The sequence below is a fragment of the Dasypus novemcinctus genome, chromosome 10, assembly GCF_030445035.2.
Source record: "Dasypus novemcinctus isolate mDasNov1 chromosome 10, mDasNov1.1.hap2, whole genome shotgun sequence".
In the NCBI taxonomy this organism is placed as follows: Eukaryota; Metazoa; Chordata; class Mammalia; order Cingulata; family Dasypodidae; genus Dasypus; species Dasypus novemcinctus.
Window position 1 is genome coordinate 16,387,626 of NC_080682.1, and position 15,207 is coordinate 16,402,832.

The window sequence follows — 15,207 nt, forward strand, 5'->3', positions numbered from 1 at the left end:
AAACAGTGAGCAGAAAGATAAGAGAACCATTTGAAGAATGAGGAGGATAAATAAATAATAAAACAAATGAATAAAGTAAACAAATAAATCTTTTTTAAAAATGAGGGAGAAATTACAACATTTTTAGATAACAAAAACCTGAGGGAGTTCTTCACCACTAGACCTGCCTTACAAGCAATGCTAAAGGGAGTACTTCAGACAGAAAGGAAAGGACACTAGACAGTGGTTCAAATGTGCCTAAAGAAATAAAGACCTGGGAGTGGATGTGACTCAAGCAGTTGAGCACCTGCTTCCCACATGGGAGGTTCTGGTGCCTCCTAAAGAAGACAAACAATGGACAATGAGCAGACATTGAGCAAGACTTTGAGCAAAACAATGAGCAGACAAATAAAAACAAATAAGTAGAAGCAGATGTTGCTCAAGCAATTGAGTGTCCACCTCAACGTCCCAGGTTTGGTTCCTAAAATAAAAACAAACACAATGAGAAAGAAAGAAAAAAAGATCGAACAACAAGCAAAAAAATGAGAGAAAAAAAGTTGCAAACAACGAGCAAATACAGGCAGCAAACAGAATACGAAGCCATCTTGGGAGAAGGGGGAAAGAAAGAGCTGCAGTTAAAAAAAAAAAAAAACAGGGAAACGGACTTTGGCCCAGTGGTTAGGGCGCCCGTCTACCACATGGGAGGTCCGCGGTTCAAGCCCCGGGCCTCCTTGACCCGTGTGGAGCTGGCCCATGCGCAGTGCTGATGCGCGCAAGGAGTGCTGTGCCACACAGGGGTGTCCCCCGCGTAGGGGAGCCCCACACGCAAGGAGTGCACCCGTAAGGAGAGCCGCCCAGCGTGAAGGAGGGAGCAGCCTGCCGAGGAATGGCGCCGCCCACACTTCCCGTGCCACTGACCACAACAGAAGCGGACAAAGAAACAAGACGCAGCGGATGGACACAGAGAACAGACAACCGGGAGAGGGGAGGGGAATTAAATAAATAAAAATAAATCTTTAAAAAAAAAAAAAAAATTTGGGTAATTATAAAACCAGTACTGTTGTATTGTATTGTTTGATCCATAACTCCGCTTCTTACTTCCTACCAGTGCTAAAATGCAAATGCATAAAAAGTAATGAAAAATCTAGGATTTTGTACAAAGATAAGTGTACAAAGATATAAGTGGTAAAAAAGAACAAATAAATGGTTGTGGAGCAGAGGGATATAGAAAAAGTACACGTGCATGCTATTGAAGTTAAGTTGGTATCAAACTAAATGTGATTGTTATATGTTTAGGGTGTTAAATTTTAACCCCATGGTAACCACAAGAAAAATAGACGAAAAATACATCCAGATAGAAACTAGAAGGCATTCAATATAGCACAACACAAAAAAAGCAAATGAATATAAAGATAAGCATTAAGAGAACTGAGGGACAAAAAAGCTATAAGATTTACAAAGGCTATATAGCAAGGGCTATATAGCAAAATGGCAGAAGAAAATCCTTTATTGTCAGTAATGACTTTAAATGTAAATGGCTTGAACTGTCCAGTCAAAAGGAAGAGACTGGAAGGATAGATTTTTTTTAAAGTATTGCCAACTATGTGCTGTCTGCAAGAAAGCCAGCTTAAATTCAATGATACACGTAGGTTAAGGGTTAAGGGTGATAGAATGGATAAAAAATATACCATGCAAGTAATAACCAAAAGAGAGCTGAGGTTGCTATACTAATATTAGATAAAATAGACTTTAAGCCAAAAACAGTTATGAGAGATAAAAATGGCCCTTATGTACTGATAAAGGGGACAATTCAACAGGAAGATGTAACAATATGTACCTAAAAGCAGAGTCTGAAAATAAACGTGTACCTAACAGCAAAGCCCGAAAATATATGAAACAAATACTGACAGATTCGATGGGAGAAATTGACAGTTCTACATTAATAGTGGGAGACTTTAAATACTCCTCAATATTGGAGAGAACATCTAGTAAGAACATCAATACAAAAGTACAGGACTTGAATGATACACTACATCAGCTTGACCTAACTGACATATATAGAACACTGCACCCAACAAAAACAGAATACAAAAGAATTTTGTTCATTTTAAAAGAAATGCTGACTTCTGGGAAGAGGTAGACTAGAAAGACATGGGAGTCTCTTCTCTCCCAGAAAAATAGGTAGAGGACAGGCAGAAACAGCCCTAGGAAAAAAAATGTTCTAGGGTTTAAGACATCAGGGGAGGATACTGCCCAGAAGAGAGAGGGGAAAAGGAGAAGAATCATGACAGCAACTGCAACTGCCAGCACCCTCCCCCATACTATAGACACTTTTGAATTCTCCAGACTCTGGGTCAGTGGCTATAGACAAAGAGGGCCCCAAGGACCCACCTTCCTAGGAAAAGGGAAAGAGGGACACAGACTAAGGCTGACTCAGTTTTTGACCTGCATATTTGGTCTGCTGTGACCCTTCCAGACCAGGTGGGGCCAACACCATTGTTCGCCTTGGGAGTGACCTGGCTTGGGGCTAAAGAGACCTGAGACTAAAGTGATCTGACTTTCTCAGTCTCCCTTTCTGCTGACCAGAACTGGTTGTTGAGGATGCAGCAGAAAGTGGAATTAATTCCTACCCAGGAAAAGAGAGGGAGCTACCAGCAAAGGTTGGAAAACCTCTGAGCAAGTTTGAATTTTGAGACTCTTAGCCTGCAGGCAGGATCCTCTATCTGGTCTGTGTTGCAGCAAACACCATTCAACCAGGCATTGAAATGAAAGGGTTGTGAAAGATCGTCATCTGTTGGCAGACCAAGGAAGTGCATGTGAGGAAATAAAAAGTAAATAAGAGAGGCTTTTTCCTGGCCTTTACAGTCTCCCTCACCAAAGCCCTAGGAAGCAGGTCTGCAACCCATTACTAGGTCCAGGGCCCAGTTTTTAGCAAATAACAAGGGCAATCCTAAAGACACAGAACATGTTGAAACAAGAATCAAAGAATGGTAGTAACACACAGCCTCCTGCACTAAATCCTTATGAAAGAGAGAGAAATTGAGCATCTGTGTAAACTCACCATCCCAATCAGATGCCTAGACATCAGCAAAAAAATTACAAGTCATATTAAGAAAATGGAAAAATGGCCCAAGAAAAGGAATATAGCAAAGCCCCAGAAAGATGCAGGATTTGAAACAACTAATCAACGAGATGCACAAAAATTTCCAAAATCAAATTAATGAGTTGAAATTCAATAAGGCTAAAGAGATAAAGGATATCAAGAAGACATTGAGGGGACGTAGATGTGGCTCTAGCGATTAGGCTCCCATCTACCATATGGGAGGTCTGGGGTTTGATTCCCAGGGCCTCCTGTTGAAGGCAAGTTGGCCCACACAACAAGCTGGCCCAAGTGAAGTATTGGCCCACACAGTGAGCTGGCCCAAAAAGAGTACTGGCCCATGCAGGAGGGCTGACCCGCACAGGAGGGCTAACCCACATGGCAAGTTGGCCCAAGCATAGAGCTGGCACAGCAAGATAACACAACAAAAACAGACACAGAGAAGAGACAATAAGGGATGCCACAGACCAGGGAGCTAAGATGGCATAAGAGATTGAGCACCTCCCTCCTACTCTGGAAGGTCCCAGGATCATTTCCCAGTGCCACCTAAAGAAAAGACAAGCACACACAGAAGAATGCACAGCAAATGGACACAGATAGCAGACAAAAGAGGGAAAGGGGGGGAATAAATAAATACATTTTTTTAAAAAAGACATTGACCAAGCACAAAGATTTGAAAACCTTAATAGAAAAGTAACAGAGCTCATGGGAATGAAAGACATAATAGGTGAGCTGAAAAACACATCAGAAGAGTGGGGCAACCAACCAGAACAGCAAACAGACTTTTTTTTTAGATTTATTTTTACTTATTTCTCTCCCCTTCCCTCCCCCCCCCCCATTGTGCACTCTCTTATGTCCATTCACTGTGTGTTCTTCTGTGTCCACTTATATTCTCATTGGGAGGCATGGGAATCTGAGTCTCTTTTTTGTTGTGTCATCTTGCTGCATCAGCTCTCTATGTGTGTGGTGCCACTCCTGAGCAGGCTGCTCTTTTCATGCAGGGTGGCTCTCCTTGCAGGACACACTCCTCGCACATGGGATTCCCCTATGTGGGGGACACCCCTGCATGGCATGGCACTCCTTGTGCATGGCAGCACTGCGCATGGGCCAGCTCATCACATGGGCCAGGAGGCCCTGGGTTTGAACCCTGACCCTCCCATATTGTAGGTGGATGCTCTATCAGTTGAGCCACATCCACTTCCCTAGAACAGCAAACAAACTTTAAAAAACCCTGACCTGGGGTCCCACATATACAACTCTTTCTGTAGTATGCCTGAGGCCCATGCCTCAGACCATATACTTGTCTCATTTTCTTGTTTTTTAATAAACCCTTTACTCCCTTGCCTACCCTAAACACACACACACACACACACATTAAAGGAGCGGATGTAGTTCAGTGGTTGAGTACCTGCTTTTCATATATGAGGTCCTGGGTTTGATCCCTGGTACCTCCTAAAAACAAATAAATGGAAAAAAAACCCTCTCATTGGGGAGCAGATGTAGTTCAGTGATTGAGTGACTGTTTTTCATGTATGAGGTCCCGGGTTCAATCCCCAGTACCTCCTTTTAAAAAATGACAAAGTAAAACAGAAAGAAGACACACATACAAAAAAAAAAAAAAAACATTAGAGTCATACAACAGGAGACTCAAAATGATAGAAGAAAGAATAAGTGATACAGAAGATAGAATAGCGGAAATTGAAGAGAAAAGAACAGAGAGAGAAAGAATGGAAAAAATCAAACAGGAGCTCAGGGAGTTGAATGATAACAGGAAACACAGCAGCATACCTATCATGGGAGTATCAGAAGGAGAAGAGAAGGGAAAAGGAACAGAATATACTCTGAAAAGATGTCTGTTGATGTCCTTTGCCCATTTTTTTAAATTGGGTTGTTTGCCTTTTTGTTGTTGAGTTGTAAGAGTTCTTTATATATTCTGGATATTAAGCCCTTATCAGATATGGGATTTGCAACTATTTTCTCCCATTGTGTAGGTTGCCTTCTTCACTTCCTTGATAATGTCCATTATTACATAAAAGTTTTTTAATTTTGATGAAATTTAATTTATCTATTTTTTCTATTGTTGCTTTTTCATTTGGGGTCATATCTAAGAGTCCATTGCTAAATCCAAGGTCATGAATATTTACTCCTAACTTACCTTCTAAGAACTTTGCAGCTTTAATTCTTGTATATATGTCGTTGGTCCATTTTGAGTTAATTTTTCTATATGGAGTGAGTTAGAAGTTAAACCTCATTCTTTTTCATGTGGCTCTCCAGTTGTCCCAACATCAGTTGTTGAAAAGATCTTCTGTCCCCATTGCACATGTACTTGGCACACTTGTTAAAAATTTATTTGACCATAGATGTTTAGGCCATTTTTGCATGATTTGAAATTTTTACATTGCATCTAGATCATCTAATTTGTTGATGTACAATTATTCATAGTATTTGTATAAACCTTTTTATTTCTATAAGGTCAGTAATAATATCACCACTTCCATTTCTGATTTTAGTTATTTGCATTTTTTTCTTTTTTTCTTTGTCAGGCTAGCTAAAGGTTTGTCAATTTTATTGATCTTTTCAAAGAACCAACTTTTAATTTCACTGACCCTCCAAATTGTTCTTTTACTCTTTATTTCATTTGTTTCTACATTAATCTTATTTCCTTCCTTCTTCTAACATTTGGTTTGCTCTTCTTTCTTTAGTTCCTCAAGATGTGAAGTTAGGTTATTTATATGAGGTCATTCTTTTTTTTTAAAGATTTATTTTATTTATTTCTCTCCCCTTCCTCCCTATGCTTTCTATGTCCATAAGCTTTGTGTTCTTCTGTGTCCACTTGTGCTTGCATTCTTGTCATGTGGCACTGGGAAACTGTGTGTCACTTTTTTTGTTGTGTCATCTTGCTGCATCAGTTCTCTGTGTATGCAGTACCACTCCTGGGTAGGCTTCACTTTTTTCACATGGGGTGGCTCTCCATGCAGGGTGCACTCTTTGTGTGGGGGGCACTCTTACATGGGGGACAGCCCCGCATGGCACGACATTCCTTACGTGCAGCAGCACTGCACATGGGCCAGCTCACCACACAGGTCAGGAGGCCTGGGGATAGAACCCTGGACCCTCCATATGGTAGGCAGACACTCTATCAGTTGAGCCACAACCACTTCCCCATTCTTTTTTAATATAGGTATTCAAAGCAGTAAATTTCCTTCTGAGCACTGCCTTCACTGCATCCCATAAGTGTTAGTATGTTGTGTTTTCTTTTTCATTTATCTCTAAGTATTTTTTAATTTCCTTTGTGATTCTTCTTTAACCTATTGATTATTTAAGAATATGCTATTTAATTTCCACATATTTGTAAATTTTCCAGTTTCCTTCTGTTTTTGATTTACAGATTCATTCCATTGTGGTTGAAGAAGATGTTTTATATGTTTCCAATCCCTTTAAATCTATTTAGACTTGTTTTGTAGCTTAATATGTAGCCTATCCTTTTTTGTGTTTTTAGCACTTTAAATATGTCATACCCCTGCCATCTTGAATCCACAGTTTCTAATAAGAAACTGGATGTTAATCTGATTAAGGACCCCTTGTACATTACACATCCCTTCTCTAGTTATATTTTCAAGATTCTCTCTTTGTCTTTGGGTTTTGACTATTTAAATATAATGTGTTTCCAAATGGATTCCTTTGCATTTCTCATGCATGGAGTTTATTGAGCATCTTGGATTTTATGTCTGTCATCACAAATGGAAAGTTTTCAGGCATTACTTCTTCAAATACTATTTTTCTGCTCCTTTCTCCCTCTTCTCATTCTGGGACTTCTGTTATGTGTATGTTTATTTACTTGGTGAAGTCTCACAGCTTCACAGGCTGTTTCTTTCTCTTCATTCTCTTTCTTTCTGCTCCTCACACTGTATAATTTCAATGGTCTTGTCTTCAGGTTCACTCATCCTTTCTTCTACCTGCACCAAACCATTGTTGAATGCCTTTTTTATTGAATTTTCCATTTCAGTTTTTGTACTTTTCTTTTTTTAAAAAGATTTATTTTTTAAAAATTTATCTCCCCTCCCCGCCCCAGTTGTCTACTCTCTGTGTCCATTCACTGTGTGTTCTTCTGTGACCACTTCTATCCTTAGCAGCAGCACTGGGAATCTGTGTTTCCTTTTGTTGCATCATCTTGTTGTGTCATCTCTCCGTGTGTGTGGCATCATTCTTGGGCAGGCTGCACTTTCTTTCACGCTGGGAAGCTCTCCTTACAGGGTGCACTCCTTGCAGATGGGGATCCCCTATGCAGGGGACACCCCTGCGTGGCATGGCACTCCTTGATCACATCAGCACTGCACATGGGCCAGCTCCACATTGGTCACAGAGGCCTGGGGTTTGAACTGCGGACCTCCCATGTGGTAGGAGGACGCCCTATCCATTGGGCCAAGTCCACTTCCCTAGTTTTTGTACTTTTCATCTCCAGATTTTCTGTTTGGTTCCTCTTTATAATTTCTGACTCATTGAAATTCTCATGTTGTTCACCTATTGTTTTCCTAATTTCCTTTAATTCTTTGTCTATGGAAAATCATTTTTCTACAATTCCAAATTTTTGTTTGGGATACAAATTTGAATTTTATTAAATTTATGTATTGTCTTCCCATTATGATAATGGATGACTTCCTTTTAGTTCATATCTTTACTTATTTTCTTCAATAAGATTTTCTCAAATAGACCCAACTTACTACATTAATTCCTATATATTGATTTTTTAAATTTTTAAATGAGCTTTTCTCATTTTCAAACTGTTTTCTCTTTTCACACTATTTCCTGATAATATAAAGAAAACCACTGATATTTGTATATTTGTTGTATGGAACATGATTGACCCCAGGAGAAAGCATGGTTTTGCCAACTTGATTTGACTTTTAGCCCCTGGAACTGTGAGGCAATAAATTCCCATTGTTTAAGCCAACCCATTGTGTGGTATTTGTCATCACAACCTGGAAAACTAAGACAGTGACCTTTATTGTACAAACATGGGACTGTATAACTCAGGGAATCCAGTGGTGAATGATGAACTGTGGTTAATAGAAAAATATGAGAATGTTCTCTCATGAACTATAAAAAATGTGTAATACTAATACAGGGTGTTAATAATCAGGTGGTTTAGGGGGAAATACACCCTAAGATATGGGCTATAGTTAGTCATAATATTTAGACAATGCTATTTCATAGTTTGTAACTAATGTTTCACAATAATGCAAGGTGTTGATGGTGGAGTGATGTATGGAAGCCCTGTATGATAATATGCATGTTTGTTTTATAAGTTCACTACTTTTGCTATACACTTATTGTTTATGCATGTTCACATATGTATGATATACTTTAATAAAAGTTTATTTAAAAAAAAAGACAGTGAACTTAAGTAAGTTACTTACTCAAGATTTGTTGTCTGTAAAATTAAAATAATAGTATCTCCTTCAAAAGGTAATTGTAAATAGTAATGAGATATGTGAAGTACTTTAAACAGCACCTAATATAGTACATTCATAATATAAGCACAAAGAGAGCAGAAATCTTTCCTGACTTATTCACCATTTTACTCCAGTTCCAGGCACATAATAAGCACTCAATAAATATTTATGTAATTGACTAAATGTCAACTATTATATATTTAAGCAATTTATTTCTATTCCTGTTTTATTTAGAATTTTTTAAAGAATTTCTGCTGAAATATATCAAATTACGTTGGATTTCCTGATAGTGAACAAATGTTGTACTGATATAATAAACCTAATATGTCAGAGATGACTAAATGTTCACAAAAATTGTGTTTATTTTTGTATATTTTCATATAATAGAATTGTCACTGAGAAGCAGAACTGGACTGTGAGCCAAATGAGAAAATTAATGACTTCACATATAGTAATCACTCAACACATGTTAACTAATATTGTGATGACAGTATGCCTTCTTTCCCTGACACAACAATGTGGATAATTCCTGATCCACTTCAGTCTGTTCTGGGTCTCTGTATCTAGCTCCATCTCCTCTCACATATTACTCTTTACGTAGAAAGTGAGTTTGGGAAGCAGACTTGGCCCAATGGATAGGGCATCCACCTACCACATGGGAGGTCTGCGGTTCAAACCCCGGGCCTCCTTGGCCTGTGTGGAGCTGGTCCATGTACCTGTGTGGAGCTGGCCCACATGCAGTGCTGATGCACGCAAGGAGTGCCTTGCCACGCAGTGGTGCCCCCAGCATAGGGGAGCCCCATGCGCAAGGAGTGTGCCCTGTAAGGAGAGCCGCCCAGCGTGAAAGTAAGTGCAGCCTGCCCAGGAATGGCACTGCACACACGGAGAACTGACACAGCAAGACGATGCAACAAAAAGAGACACAGATTCCTGTGCCACTGACAACAGAAGCAGACAAAGAAGAACACGCAGCAAATGGACATAGAGAACAGACTACTGGGTGGGGGGCAGAGAAGGGGAGAGAAATAAATAAATAATTAAAAAGAAAGTGAGTTTGGTGAAGCCATTATTCCAAACGTGAACTAATTCATTCCAGCTTCTTCCCCATCGGAAACTAGAGACTAGATTGCTACCCCAGGCTTCCCTGTGAACAAATACCTTTCAGTTACTGAACTTTAGTTTCTCTTTATGAACAGAAGTTGAAATGGAATAAGCCCCCAACCTATAAGCTACGGAAAAGTTGAACCCATAATATATCACCTGGGAAAGGCTCAGAATTCCTGAAAGTAAGGACCTGCTCAAATAAGAATTGAGAGGTAATGAAGGCCTCTGTAACTCCCTAAATGTCTAAGAATGCCCACAAAGTTTCCTCAATCAAGCATTTCAGATTACATATCAATCTTAATAAAAGAGTAATGGTTTACTAAATTTGTGAAGTGACAATGGTCATTAAACAAAGGACAGTGAAGCAGTCAGTCTAAGCTTAGCACTAACAGCTTGTTTCCTCTGGATTAGGACAGAATCCACTTTCATTCCTATATTTACTTACTCTAAAAGAAGAAGACAAGTGTATATGTTAAAATTTGTTGATATAGGGACAAAAATACCTGAATCATAAGCCCATCACTGACATATTTGATGTAATATAGCTGTTTCTAGGTGACAGAAAGACCAAACAACAAGAAACAGATATTAAAACTTTCACCTTCATCTAAATATTATGGCAAAAAAAAGGTTCAGATCCAACAAGACAGAGTGATCATTTTTCACTGTTTTTCTGTCCCCACAATCAGCCCTGGAACATCAAAATAAAGAATTCCCCCATCCTATGGGAAAGTTGACAGAAATAATAATGAAATAATCTGGGAAATGTTCAGTGCTGTGTTAGTGGTCCCTACTTTGGAATTTGTGTTCCTCAGTGTGATCAGGTTGGATTCAGATGTGAACTTTCTACACATGCCTCCTCTGTCACTTATACTGAACCTGTGGTTGACACTAGGGTTGGTGTATACTCAGGAGACTTGAATCTCTGGACTGTCCATTAGCCAGCTGAGCCCTGAGCCTCAGCAGAGGGGCAACTCCTACTCTCTGGTTCATTGGACTTACCTAGGTCAGCTAACAGGGAGGTAAAGGTGGTCAAACACCAAACCAGGAAATCAAGAGTGCCAACAACTGCAAGCAGAGGAATTGCATCCATCATCCATGTGTAATTTAAGTCCCCTCTTGATCTAGAGGTGGAGTGGACATCACCATCCCAGCATCCATGGAATGGAGGAATAAAATATGGATTAGAGTGGACTTACTGATATTCTACTATAAAACTATTGTGACTAGTAATAGAAGAAATTGTAGTATTGATGTGGAGAAAGTGGCCACAATAGTTGCTAAGAGCAGGGAGAGGGAAGGAGAGATGTGATGTGAGGGCATTTTCAGGACTTGGAGTTGTCCTAAATGATACTGCAGGGACAGACGCTGGACCTTATTTTTCCTGCCATAACGCACTGAACGTACTGGGGGAGAGTGTAAACTACAAAGTAAACTATTATCCATGCAATGCAGCAGTGCTCCAAAATGAATTCACCAAATGCAATGAATGTGCCACAATGATGAAAGAGGTTGTTGATGTGGGAGGAGTGGGATATGGGGGTTTGGGGTATATGGGAACCTCCTATATTTTTTAATGTAACTTCTTTTGTGATCTATGTATCTTTAAAAAAATACAATAAAAAAATGATGGGGTGGGGGTGGGGAGTGGGGTATATGGGAACCTCCTATGTTTTTTAATGTAATCTTTTGTGTGATCTATTAACTTTAAAAAAAAGATAATTAAAAATACAATTAAAATTTTTTTAAAAAGAAAGAAAATTCCTCTTCACTATAAAAGCTAAACAGCTTTCTTTTCAAGTTGTTTCATTCCATGTTTCCCTCAACATTTGAGTTTTCTCAACTCTCCCAGGGAACTTTGAGATGTATCTTCTGAAATGACCTAAGTCTCTGTACAAAGAGAAGCACAACATCAAAGTTTTAAAATCAATCTCTTCTGTTCCATCTAAGGAAAACAAGTCACAGAACTTGAGCTTCTGTGCTTTAAACCCAGTTTTGTTTTTTTGTTTTTTTTGGTTATAAAAAAGCATTTGACAATGAGAAATGATCACTATAAGTACTATCACTTCCATGTGTTCATTCTGTTCTTAAAGAATTAAAAGAAGAAAAACATTCCCTTCAGCATCTGCTTAGAACTTCCCTAAAAGTTTCCAGAGAGAAAAAGCAGATGATCTTCAAACAAGCAATAATCAGAATCACATCAGAAATCTCAACAGTAGTACTGGAGATAAAAAGGCAGAGAATGCCAAGTATATGGCTATATATATTCAGGTTAACTACCATTTAAATTTGAGGAAATTTCCAAGCTAAATGAGGAAAGTGTAGTCCATCTTGAAGCTTATAGACAAATGGTAGAGGAAAGGGATAAAATTAGAAATGTACTTCTGGGCACCAAGGAAGCCAAGGTCTGGACTGAAGAGACCACCTTGGGCCATGAGAGTGTATCCACCCACGTGTGAAAAAGGTGAGTATGCCCCAGAAATGGAGAGGGTGGACTTTCAGTCCTCTTGTTCAGGGAGAGGGATGCCACCTCAGTGCTTAGAGATCCTGGCCCCATGCCCAGGGGGTTGTGGGGATCCTAGCCATCCTCCTGATGCTTGGAGATGGTAGAGCCTTCACCCCAGTGTGAAGGCACTTGGAAGGGGTGAACTGCCACTACATCAGACTTGGAGAACAAAATATCTATCAATAAATGACTCTCAAACCTTGAAATGTAATGGAATTTGCCCTGCTAGGTTTTGGAATTGTTTGGTACTCACAACCCCTGTTTTCCTTCCAATTTCTCCTTATTTGAATGGTAATGTCTATCCTCTTTCTGCTCCTCTTTTGTATGTTATAAGAAGAAAACTTGTTTTCTAGATTTCACAAGTCCACAGACAAAGGGGAATTGTGCCCCAGGACAGACCACACCCATAACTGATTTTGAGAAGTATTGTTACTAAAATAACTTAAGGCTTTTGGGATATTGTGACAGAATGAATGTAGAAAGAATATGTCTTTTTAAGGTCCAGAAGGTGGAGTGTGGTGGTTTGGAACAAGGTACCCCTCAAAATTTTAACCCATTCCTATGGATGTGAACCCATTGTATATAGGAAATTTGATGAGGCTATTTCAGTTAAGGTGTGGCCCACTATATTTGGGATGAATCTTCATCCCATTACTGGAGTGCTTTATAAGAGAATGAAACTAAGTCAGAAAGAGAGAAAGGCACGGAGGGAGAAGCCAGAAGCTGAAACCAATGGAACTCAGAAAAGAAGGGAGAGGCCAGAAAAGGCCACCATGTGACAAGCTAACCATGTGACAAGGATTCCCAGCTGCCAGCCCCAGAATGCCACAGTCTTTGGGGAGAAAGCATCGTCTTTGGGATGCCTTGATTAGGATTTTTTCCTAACCTCAAAACTGAGAGCAAATAAATTACAGTTTTTTTAAGCCAAACCATTGCATGGTATTTGCTTGAACAGCCTAGGAAACTAAATCACTGGTGTTTGGAGCTGGCTGCCTTGTCCTTGGCTCCTCTGCCACATGGCAGTGCACATCACAGCCTCCCCTGGCCTCTCTCTTCTCTTCCAGAATCTGTTGATCTTCAGCTCTTGCTTCCCATGACTTTTTTTTTCTAATTTTTGTCTTTATTTATTTTTTTAATATTACATTCAAAAAATATGAGGTCCCCATATACCCCCCACCCCCCTAACCCCACTCCTCCCTGCATACAACAACCTCCTCCATCATCACGAGACATTGATTGCACTTGGTGCAATGAATAACCCATGTATTCTGCACCTCACGGTCAATGGTCCACACCATAGCCCACACTCTCCCACATTCCACCCAGTGGGCCATGGGAGGACATAAAATGTGCAGTAACTGTCCCTGCAGCACCACCCAGGACAACTCCAAGTCCTGAAAATGCCCCCACATCACTTCTCTTCCTCCCACTCTCTACCCCCAGCAGCCACCATGGCCACTTTCTCCACACCAATGCCACATTTTCTTTGATTACTAATCACAATAGTTCATGAATAGACTATCAGTAAGTCCACTCTAATCCATTCTCTGAGTATCATTCCACTTACAAAGGTCTTCAGTAGTAGGATTAAGATCCACCCTTTCCAACATGGATACCTTGGGAGGTTATTCTCCCCGGGCTCTATCCAGGTGGTGCAGGGCATAGGATTCTGCAGTGATGTACATTCCCATCCCTCGATGTTGGAGATGAATCCAGGCCTCAAGCCTGCACCTGCATATTCCTACAGCTTCTCAGAGTCCTATGGACAATGACTGAGGAGACAAACCATGCAGGAAACATGTCTCATATTAAAAATTAAAACTGAAAGACCTTAAAAAGGAATCTAAACCTGTTTTATATTTGTTTGCATTCAGGAGTGAAAAGGAGGAAAGCCTCGACACTGAAATATGAGGTGAGAAAGTGGATGATATACTATCTTGAAGATGATCATGGAGGGTTTGAAAATGGGCACACATTTGTCTTCATGTTTAGCTTTTAAAAAAAAAAAACTTAATAAATCAAAGAATTCCAGCCTTAAAGACAGAATCATGGGAATTGACTAGAAATGCAAATTTTCAGGTCATCCCAAAACCATATACCAGTTTAATTTCCAATGTACTATATATTATAACCCATGTATTCTGAGAATAAGAGCAAAGTAGATTAACCTATTAAACTAATGTATTTATGAATTCAAATACAGATGATGTTGACATTGAAAGAAAAAAAGGTCCCTTCTAATTCAGGTGGGTCACACCTTAAATGAAATAACTTCATCAAAATGTCCTACTTACAATGGGTTCACATCCACAAAAATGTATTACATTTAAGAACATGTTTTTCTGCGGGTACATATAGCTCCAAATCATCACAAGTGCCAAGAAGCCAGTGAATGAACTGGAGTTGGAAACAGAGTAAATATAATGAGAAGTCAGTATCTAAGAATTATATATATACCAAAATTCCCAAAATCATGCTTGGTCTGAGGTTACTAGCCATGGTGCAAATCAGAATATGAACCTTCTCCTCTTTACCTTGGTTTTATTTTAATCTTTTCTTAAAGCTTACACTGGAGAATAGAGTGATGTGGGTTTATAATATCAATTCAGTTAATCAGCAGTATAAGCAGAAGGTATTCCAGATAAAGATGGTAAGAGAATTCTATGCAGATATCTGTAGTTTTCTTTTGTTTTTTATTAATGCCTGTGTTTATTCTATTTTCTGCCCCCTGAGAAAGGGAAATCCCTGTCCCATTTCAGAGGTTCTCTTCCAGTGTATGAATTAATTGAAATATTAATAAATAGTATAGTTAGATCACTAATATTTTACCCATTTGTTGGTTCCTAGCTGAAAAATTGTCATCCACCTTTACTAATATGTCATCTCCAGGCTTTTTCCCTTATGGAAATAATATGATTATTAAGATGCCAGATCAGTGATATCATGGAAAACAGCAAAGTAGGGCACTCAAAGAACTTATTCCTCCACTGATTCATAAACTGGCAAAGACTGACAAAATCAACTTTTTTTCAGATGTCTGGAATTTAATCCAAAATTTACAACAA

At 39.3% G+C, this 15,207-nt stretch overlaps 1 non-coding gene across 1 annotated transcript; it reads left to right on the top strand.

The window, feature by feature from the left end:
- The first annotated feature begins 13,745 nt into the window (after positions 1–13,745).
- LOC111763751 (small nucleolar RNA SNORA73 family) lies at positions 13,746–13,944 on the top strand. Its single transcript, XR_002796554.1, has one exon. It is a non-coding gene; the product is annotated as a small nucleolar RNA SNORA73 family (small nucleolar RNA).
- The last annotated feature ends 1,263 nt before the right edge of the window (positions 13,945–15,207 follow it).